This window comes from Centruroides sculpturatus, unplaced genomic scaffold (assembly GCF_000671375.1).
Source record: "Centruroides sculpturatus isolate CEXI.00-Female unplaced genomic scaffold, Cexi_2.0 scaffold169, whole genome shotgun sequence".
Lineage (NCBI taxonomy): Eukaryota > Metazoa > Arthropoda > Arachnida > Scorpiones > Buthidae > Centruroides > Centruroides sculpturatus.
In genome coordinates, this window is record NW_019384492.1 from 237785 (window position 1) to 249159 (window position 11375).

An 11375-nucleotide genomic window follows, 5' to 3' on the forward strand; every position below is an offset into this window, starting at 1 on the left:
AAAGATACATTATTATAGTCTGTGCTGTTTTCTTAAAAATATTATTGCCAGTACATATATATGTTAACTAAAAATAAACTTCTGTCTTATGAAAAGTGTAATAACTAAAAAACAGTGTTTAATACAGTACTACTAAGTTATTTATTTATTTTTTTTTCTAAATATATAAATTTATATTGATATTATAGTACAGTATTTTCCAAAATTTTGTATGTCTCTGTCTGCACTTGCTTTCCTATTTCTTGTTTAGATTTACTGTCACTTACTAAATGATATCCTTTTAGTTATACATCTTTACCTTAAGATAAAAATATGGTCTCATTTCTTGACAAGAACATAACAGGGACAGACAATTATCAGAGAGTATTGTCTTTTTATTGAAAGATGGCCTCCAATGAAAGCAGGAGTAACCACACCATTTGCTTTTTATGTCAGATCCTATCAGCCCTCTGCATTCATTGTGGCTAATAGTATAGTGCAGTTTGTTTTGTTTGTTATCACACCAGTCACCAAATTTTCCATCTAATAATATAGAATCTTTTTACTAAGCAAATGCCAGTACTAGGTACCAGCTACTAAAATTTTACTAATAATACATTATCATAGTTAACTCCATCAAAGTAGCAGCACTCTAGATATAGCAATCACAATCTTTTATGTCTGACAAACTGAGACATAAGCTACATAAATTTCTCACTGAATCTCTATCTGAATTGGACTATCTCTAGCATAAATGAAACATTTCTAAGCAAGGTTTTGGAGCCAGAGATAGTTGGAGCATCAATTTTAGCTGGAGCCCATAACTATATATTCTTTAAAAAAGAGTTAGCTCCAGTTATGTTTTCTTCATTTAGGCTTAGATAAATTTTGTGAATTTAGTTAAAAATTCCCTAACTTATATTTCTGACATAATACCAAGGACACATTACTGACATATCCTGTTTATTTTTTCCAGAATTAAACAAAATTAATTTATGTAAACTGCAAATGACTAAGACAACATTTCACACTTTGTTTCTAGCAGTTTAATCACTAAGTAAAAACGTTTTCGGCCATTTTGAACGGCCTTCTTCAGGTATAATGAGGTCAATTGGAATGTCAGTTAGCAGAAATTCAAACGGCATCACTGTTTACATAAGTTTCTTCTTACTAGTGACGTCATTGTGATGCCGTTTGAATATCTGCTAACCGACGTTCCAAACGACCTCATAGTACCCGAAGAAGGCCATTCAAAACGGCCGAAAATGTTTGTACTTAGTGATTAAACTGCTAGGAACAAAGTGTGAAAGGTTTTGTCTTCATCATTTTAAGTAGTTCTAGCTTCAAATGCATAGAAGTGTAAACTGCAATCAATAATATAGTATAGACAAAATTTTAGCAGCTTTTAAATAATAATTAAATTGTTTTTAATTAAAATGTTTTAAATGCTAATTTTGTTTATATGTTAAGAACTATTATAATCTTTCTAATATAAGCTGGCAATTGTAAAAATAGACTGAACAACTTTTCAATCAGGTAAATGCATAGTGATGCTAAATAACTTATGTATAGTAGTAATTAGTTAATTGTTTATTGTTATCTCATCCTCTTTTCATTGATTTCCTCCACTTTAATTATAGTTTACTACATGAACAATGCTAAAATAACATTGTTATATGAAATCAAAAGATCTATTTCTATTGTTTATATAAAATTTACATAAAGCAATAAAAACAAATTAAATATAAATGAATGAAGTAAAATGGTTTGAATAATATGCTTGAACAATTGTACTTAAAAATTAAATGTTTGGAGTTAAAGTCAGAGCCAGAAAATTCTCTTGTAGTGGAACTTGAGTTGGAGCCATGATCAGGGCCCCCTTTTCCAAAGCTCTGCTTCTAATAAGTGCTATCAGTCAAAACAGCACCTGAACAAGAACTCTTGTCATTCTTGTTAAGTACAGTACATTATTCTACAATACTACAGGTTATTATTATTTTTATTTTAGTGAATTTGAAATATATTTATCAGATTTTCTTACCAACAAAAAATAATAAACTTTCTCATAACCCCTATTCATAACAGTGACAAAAACTGAATTTGATAATTTACTACAATTCTTAAAATAAAAAATGTATGTTTGTAAACTGTCAAATTCCTTTTTCAATTTAGGAGATATTATCTAATTTGTCAAATTATTTCTCTATTTTTTTAGAGAAATATAATTTTACTGAAACATTTCCAGGCTTACATTAAATACTTTAAAATAAATTCTTTGTGAACATCAAAAGTTTATAAGCTAATACTTTGCCAAATTTCTATAAGCAATAATTTCTTATTTACAGAACTGGATATTTTTACACATAACAGATTTATTATAAACTTAATATATCTGTTATAAATATAAACTGNCTCTAACCCTTGAAGAAGCGTTCTGATTTTCGAGGACTCACTCTCCGAATAGATGTCGATAAGACAAGCCTTCAGAGTAGAAAATTTATTCTGGTTGGGCCAGTTGAGGATTAGATCATGCACCAAATTTAAAATTTTGGGATGGATAACTGACATGACTTGACTGTTATCAGCAGAAGTGTGATGTACAAGAACAAGACACCACTAAAATCCAGACCAAATAAGGAAAGCTTAGGAGCTAAAGATCCCAATTAACTATATACAAACTTCTTGTCTGAACCAGAAGAGTCATGAGATTTTTTTTACATTTAGAGAAAGATGATTAAAAATTGCAGCCTGGCATTGTGACAATGTCACAATAAATAATTGCTTCTTTAATGTAGAATACTGTATAGTATAATTTTTATAAAGGAAAAGTTTTGACAAAGAAAATCTTACAATAAACACATTCTGAAGAAAATGTTTTGAATAAGAAAATCTTATTCAAAGCATACATTTTTTATTTGCTTTCTTATTTTGAAATATTACTATTTGTAATAAAACTAGTTTTGTAAACTAATTCATTAATTTATCTGTAATTCCAACTTTCATTCTCTTTTAGTTTAGTATTTTATATGATTAATTTTACATAATTATTTCTTACCTGTTATTATAATATTTGGTTGATTTACATCAAACGTTGAATTCAATTCTATATCTGAAAATAAAATTCTTGTCAAAAGACAGGAAGTTTAAAATTCTATAATTACTTTAAAATCTTTTTAAAAATATATGAAATAAAATCTTTCAAGTTTCAATGTATTAATAAAGTACTGGTAATCAGAAAATAAAGATACATTATTATAGTCTGTGCTGTTTTCTTAAAAATATTATTGCCAGTACATATATATGTTAACTAAAAATAAACTTCTGTCTTATGAAAAGTGTAATAACTAAAAAACAGTGTTTAATACAGTACTACTAAGTTATTTATTTATTTTTTTTTCTAAATATATAAATTTATATTGATATTATAGTACAGTATTTTCCAAAATTTTGTATGTCTCTGTCTGCACTTGCTTTCCTATTTCTTGTTTAGATTTACTGTCACTTACTAAATGATATCCTTTTAGTTATACATCTTTACCTTAAGATAAAAATATGGTCTCATTTCTTGACAAGAACATAGCAGGGACAGACAATTATCAGAGAGTATTGTCTTTTTATTGAAAGATGGCCTCCAATGAAAGCAGGAGTAACCACACCATTTGCTTTTTATGTCAGATCCTATCAGCCCTCTGCATTCATTGTGGCTAATAGTATAGTGCAGTTTGTTTTGTTTGTTATCACACCAGTCACCAAATTTTCCATCTAATAATATAGAATCTTTTTACTAAGCAAATGCCAGTACTAGGTACCAGCTACTAAAATTTTACTAATAATACATTATCATAGTTAACTCCATCAAAGTAGCAGCACTCTAGATATAGCAATCACAATCTTTTATGTCTGACAAACTGAGACATAAGCTACATAAATTTCTCACTGAATCTCTATCTGAATTGGACTATCTCTAGCATAAATGAAACATTTCTAAGCAAGGTTTTGGAGCCAGAGATAGTTGGAGCATCAATTTTAGCTGGCGCCCATAACTATATATTCTTTAAAAAAGAGTTAGCTCCAGTTATGTTTTCTTCATTTAGGCTTAGATAAATTTTGTGAATCTAGTTAAAAATTCCCTAACTTATATTTCTGACATAATACCAAGGACACATTACTGACATATCCTGTTTATTTTTTCCAGAATTAAACAAAATTAATTTATGTAAACTGAAAATGACTAAGACAACATTTCACACTTTGTTTCTAGCAGTTTAATCACTAAGTAAAAACGTTTTCGGCCATTTTGAACGGCCTTCTTCAGGTACAATGAGGTCAATTGGAATGTCAGTTAGCAGAAATTCAAACGGCATCACTGTTTACATAAGTTTCTTCTTACTAGTGACGTCATTGTGATGCCGTTTGAATATCTGCTAACCGACGTTCCAAACGACCTCATAGTACCCGAAGAAGGCCATTCAAAACGGCCGAAAATGTTTGTACTTAATGATTAAACTGCTAGGAACAAAGTGTGAAAGGTTTTGTCTTCGTCATTTTAAGTAGTTCTAGCTTCAAATGCATAGAAGTGTAAACTGCAATCAATAATATAGTATAGACAAAATTTTAGCAGCTTTTAAATAATAATTAAATTGTTTTTAATTAAAATGTTTTAAATGCTAATTTTGTTTATATGTTAAGAACTATTATAATCTTTCTAATATAAGCTGGCAATTGTAAAAATAGACTGAACAACTTTTCAATCAGGTAAATGCATAGTGATGCTAAATAACTTGTGTATAGTAGTAATTAGTTAATTGTTTATTGTTATCTCATCCTCTTTTCATTGATTTCCTCCACTTTAATTATAGTTTACTACATGAACAATGCTAAAATAACATTGTTATATGAAATCAAAAGATCTATTTCTATTGTTTATATAAAATTTACATAAAGCAATAAAAACAAATTAAATATAAATGAATGAAGTAAAATGGTTTGAATAATATGCTTGAACAATTGTACTTAAAAATTAAATGTTTGGAGTTAAAGTCAGAGCCAGAAAATTCTCTTGTAGTGGAACTTGAGTTGGAGCCATATCAGGGCCCCCTTTTCCAAAGCTCTGCTTCTAATAAGTGCTATCAGTCAAAGCAGCACCTGAACAAGAGCCAACTCTCTTGTCATTCTTGTTAAGTACAGTACATTATTCTACAATACTACAGGTTATTATTATTTTTATTTTAGTGAATTTGAAATATATTTATCAGATTTTCTTACCAACAAAAAATAATAAACTTTCTCATAACCCCTATTCATAACAGTGACAAAAACTGAATTTGATAATTTACTACAATTCTTAAAATAAAAAATGTATGTTTGTAAACTGTCAAATTCCTTTTTCAATTTAGGAGATATTATCTAATTTGTCAAATTATTTCTCTATTTTTTTTAGAGAAATATAATTTTACTGAAACATTTCCAGGCTTACATTAAATACTTTAAAATAAATTCTTTGTGAACATCAAAAGTTTATAAGCTAATACTTTGCCAAATTTCTATAAGCAATAATTTCTTATTTACAGAACTGGATATTTTTACACATAACAGATTTATTATAAACTTAATATATCTGTTATAAATATAAACTGACAGAAAATATAAGCATTTATTTATAATACTTAAAATAAAATTTCTGCAAAATTACATATTGCAGAAATTTATTCATTTTTATTAAATAACCAAAAACTTTGATAAAATGAATAAATACAATATAAATTCCATAAACAAATATGGTATAATTATGATTTAACTATATACTTTTTAATTATTATATTATTAATTAATTATTAATAAATTTTAAAACATTGCTTCACTGCAGATCCATTCCATATCTTAATATACTTTTATTTTATTTTTCTTGGAGTATTTTCAAAGTTTTTACCAATGAAAAATTGGAAAGTAAACATTCATAAGGGGAGAAAAAAATTTAAGTACTTCTATTTATGTATTTATTGAAGAAAATCAAGCACTGAAACTGATTGGTCCAATTTTGACTATTAATAGTCAAAATTGGACCAATCAGTTTTCTAAAAATAGCAATCGATTACTATAATATCGATCGTCCTTCGTTTACTCCATTACTTTATCTCTTAAACTTTTGCAATAATCATCACACAATTAATATTAACAGATCATTTATAAAATTTTAAAAATGACATAAATTATTAAATGTGGTTATTATATAAAAAAATACTTTCTTACCATTTTCACAATCCATATTACAATTTATACGATAATTGCAGATCAAATGCGGTCCATAGAGACGTTAGTTAATACATCAATGTGCGGGAGAAATACACGCGTTGAACTTTGAATATCATGTGTTATTTTCGTGGGAAAAAGAAGAAAAAAAAAATGTGACGAATCGCTTAAACGTCATTGATATTAATCGCAACGTTAATAATTTATATAAATGATTAATTTTAATATTTATTTTTGTTATAAAATGTTTATAATCGTAGTATTTTAATAGAAAATTCTTATTAATACATATATACTTTTTTTTATCTATTGAAATTACACAAAATTGTTATAAGTGACATCTGCAGGCACAAGCTTTAATTAAATAAATATATTAAAAAAATTAGTACATATTAAAGAAATGTACAGCGCGTGAAAATATTAACGATTTGTCTTTTTTGTACAACTAAGAAAATAATTATTCGTTTGATTGCTTGATTATCCGCCTTACGTACTACATATTAACTCAAACTTGTCAAACTAGAATTACTAATGACCCGAACGTTGCTCTCTTGTATACGTGTTATTTAATTAAGGAGTAACTGTTTAAAACGATAAATGTTCGTTTTGAATTTCGCGTCTAAGTATAATTTTTGCTCATAATACAAATATACTGTATGTGCCGTTGGTGAAGTATCGCCAATAGCATGTAAATACGCTATTAATAAGCGTGTATCGAGGTCGACGGCAACATTGTTCAGTTTAAAGTTTGGTACAGCCATAATGTACCGGTACGTGTCGATCGCAACCACAAAACGATTTTATCAATAACACTTCTGTTCCAAGTGCGAGAAGAATATGACGTCATATGTTCCAACGTTTGTTCACCACCGCAGCAGGCCGGATGGCCGAGCGATGAAGGTGGCAGCCTACCGCTCTGGGAGACCCGAGTCGAAAAATCCCCAGGATTTTTTCGGAGAGTGATCCGTTCGGATATGTCGGGTCCCGTCCCTCACCATCTGGTCGCCCCATTGTGGGTCTGGCCGAACCCATAATAAGCCTGTTTTTAACAGGCCCATTATTAAGAGGTCCTCTTAGTGCTCACAGGACGGAGAGTTAAAAAACAAAACAAAAAAAGAAGCCACGCAGCAAGCTACGATGGTATATTGGAACAGCGTATTACGTATCCTATGGCCGTACACTTTATGTTTTAAATGTCCTCACGAAAAACGTCCAGTGGAGTCAGGTCTAGTGACAATTTCACCTTATGACAAACTTCTGAAAAGTTTTTTCTAACCGAAAACAAACTAACCCATACCACTCGCTACTGCAAAAAAAATTTTCGGCATTTTTCGACATGACAGTCACTGATCTTGTTCATGAACTGGATCTAAAATAACTCTCTACGACATTTCATGAAAAGTTTTATCATTTGGTATGGTGCAGCTTGGCTTATAAGACTTTTGTGACAAAAAACATTAATCAACCATTTCATGAAAAAGTTATAGTTTTATGAAATTGTGAATAATGAATTAGGGCCATAATACTCTGTATTCATTTAATATATCAGGATGGGATGAAGATTAAGAAACGAAATTTGGCATGGTAGCTTGTGTATAAGGGACGTAGATACTATTAAATTTTGATTGTAAAAGGTAGGTGTGGGAAAATAAAGGGGTGTCGTATGTCATATCTCGAGAGGGGTTGGACTTTACTCTTTCCGCCCTGTGGGCATTAAGAGGGCCTCTTTTTTGCAAACCTATTATGGGTTCGGCCAAGCCCACAATGGGACTGCCGGGTGGTGAGGGACGGGGCCCGTCATATCCGAATGGACCACTCTCCCGAAAAATTCCTGGGGATTTTTCGACCGGTTCGGTTTCGAACCTGGCCCCCCCCAGAGCGATAGGTTGCCATCCGGCCGCCAATATCTAGAGTCCTAAATAGTGTTGCATTTTACTTGGCCAGCAGTGTATAAAAATATTTATAACAATGTCTGAAATGTTATCAATTTAATACACCTACTGTAAGTATTCAATGAAGACTAAACGTAACTAAAAACAAAAAAATCGCATCTAAAATAGTACAGTAGAAGCCATTCTTCAGGTTAAGCCATAATCCTCTCCCTCTCCCCCATGGGGGAATTTNAAATATAATAATGTTTTAAAAAATATCACAAAGTTTATTGTAAAATCATTACTTATATTATTATACTATATTAAAATGATTACTTAATTATATTAATTATTTTATTATATTGTATTTATATTGGGAGTTATATACTTTCTCATTAAAATATGTCTACACTAAAATTGAAAAAATTAATTTTTCAAGACGAAATGAAAGATGTTGAACAATGTAATAATGATTTTAAAATCTTGTGAATTATAATTGATTAAGCATATAAAACATTACATTTATAATACAGTATACTCTGTGATTTATAATGTGATTGTTAAAATAATAATGCTTATACTGTATAATGTATGTTGAAATGATACGAGATGTAATGAAAAGTATATGATGAATTCATCATGTACTGTACAGTACGTTTTAATTATTAGAGCTTCTTATAATTCTCCTTATATTTATGGGTCTCGGGGATTATCAAGAACAAAATAACTAAAAATATAAATATCTAAGCGTCAATGAAATCAAACAAAACAGATAATTTAAAATTTAAAAGATTTTATTCCGTTGCTGTTAAGATAGGAATATTTTAAAATTTGATTGATTCATTTTATTCGATTTAAATTCATTTAAATCGAATAGAATGAATCTAATTTAAATTTCAGTTTTAAACATATAACTTCAGATCTAACTGTATTTTCAGATGTATTTCTTAAGCGTATATTTATTTATTTGATTGATTCATTTTATTCGATTTAAATTCATTTAAATCGAATAGAATGAATCTAATTTAAATTTCAGTTTTAAAGATATAACTTCAGATCTAACTGTATTTTCAGATGTATTTCTTAAGCGTATATTTATTTATTTAAACTATAAATGTTATTTTCTGTCTGAATTTGTTACCGATTTATTATTAATCCGTTTTACCCTTATAAAATTAAAGTTAATATGATTGTCCACAGCCACAGACTAATCTGTTGTTAGGATCGAGTAACTTTGCAGAAAGTGGTTTCGTTTTCGTTTTCGATTTTCCGTAGCGATACGAATCCGAGCTATAGTGAAACATGAATACCGTATATTCAGTTATTGTTATATACAATATGTCTTACCGTCCATTACAAAAATGCATTTAATATTTAATAATTTCGTACCGTGCCGTTAACGAGTGCAATCCACTGTTTGGACGCAAAAATATTTTTATTTCACTAGTTTTAGTCACCATAACTTCCGAATAGTGAATAGTGGACACTATCATGATCGATAAGCTTATCCGCTATTTACAGGTATCCTTAATGGAGGTTTCACTGTATATCATCATATAATTTATATATATACAGTCTATAATATAAAACCCGTTGACTGTGTGTATATGAATTCCTTATAACTCCTGCAATTTTTGCCCAATCTAGATGAAATTTTGGTTATATTTGTTTTGTGCTTCGATGGAAAATATAGGCTGCTTATTTCGCGGAAGTATTAGCTATAAAATAAACGTTTTATCGATTTCGGATCGGTGATTGCACTTACGTTGCAGTGACGTCAGTGACCACGCTTGACGACGGAATTTTCCTTAAGTTGTATTTTTAGATTAAATATTTTGGCAAATGGCGTATTTTACACTTACTTCATTAAATTTAACCTTTAAAAAAGATAGTCGCGTCATGTCACTTCTACAACAAATTAAAAAAAAAAATCCTTCCATAGTGACCACGTGACGTTCTATTATTATCCAATCGGAAGTAACGATCTAACGAGCCCGTTATTTAGAAAGTATTATCGCCCGTCTGGTTTGACTTGAGCAAGATAGATTGACAACTGCTGTCAAGGATTGCAGGAAAAGTATTATAACGTCAAGCTCGACTTGAAGTAGACCTAGTAAGACATGTTCAAAGAAGAATCATTTCTTCAGACCGTCAGATGTTACTAATAGGAGAACAGGAAGTTCAGTTTAATGAAGAAAATGTGTTGGAACATGTCAAGTGTCAGTTTTGTAGTGCACTACATTTCGCACAAGAGTGCCGACTTGACGGTAAATTTAATTCTGCCTCCACGAAGGAAAAATTAAATTGGAAAGGCCCAAAGGTGAATACGGAAAAATATTGGAATACCCTGCAGAACTTTGTGATGTTTTATCTAATGTCAATAATCCATTCCATCAAAACTTTAAGGAAAATATATGATGCACTTTCTTTTGCATCAATGGGTGCAACTATTATACATGTTCCAGGCAACAGGCCATACTTTTTTAAAGTACAAGGCCAAATGTATCATAGGACATCACAAACAGAGAACTACCAAAATTTTTACAACTTTATTTGATTGATTCAGATCTTGCTACTGAAAACATAATGGCACTTTGAGAAAACCAGCAATATTTACCTGAAGTCATGCAAATGCTTGACATATTACTTTGTTGCATCACTCAGCTTGCTGATTCATATCATATGTGTGAAGTACAATGGCAAACGTGAACAAGTTGAAGAAGAAAGATTACCAAGTTGCAGTGATTAACATCATACTTAAAAGAGATTGCCATTCAGATTCGTGTCATTTTTATAAATCAACTGAAAATGAAATAGCAATGATATTCATAAATGATGGCAGTGAGCCTCCTTTTGAGAGAGACAAGTATTTATCCAAAAATTCAAACAATCAAGATCATACTTTTATTAATATATCCATATTAAGTCCAAATATTGACTCAATTACTTATGCACTCTTATTTCCTTTTGGAGAGCCAGGACAGCAACCAAATGGTAGTGTGAGTCCTATGAAGATACAAACAATACTCAATACTTGGAGTAGACAATATGCCAGTATCCTGCAATACAAAGTTGCATAAACAGCTATCAGAGACTATTTTAATCACATTATGTCAGCAGACAAATTAACTCAATGGATTGCTGATTCATACCTCCAAATTAAAGTAAATAATTTAAACTTCTTAATTTGCAAACTGTTTAATAAAATTATTAAAATGGAATGGATATAACAATGAGAAAAAGTTTCTTCCAATAGTGATACTAGTGGTCTTTATC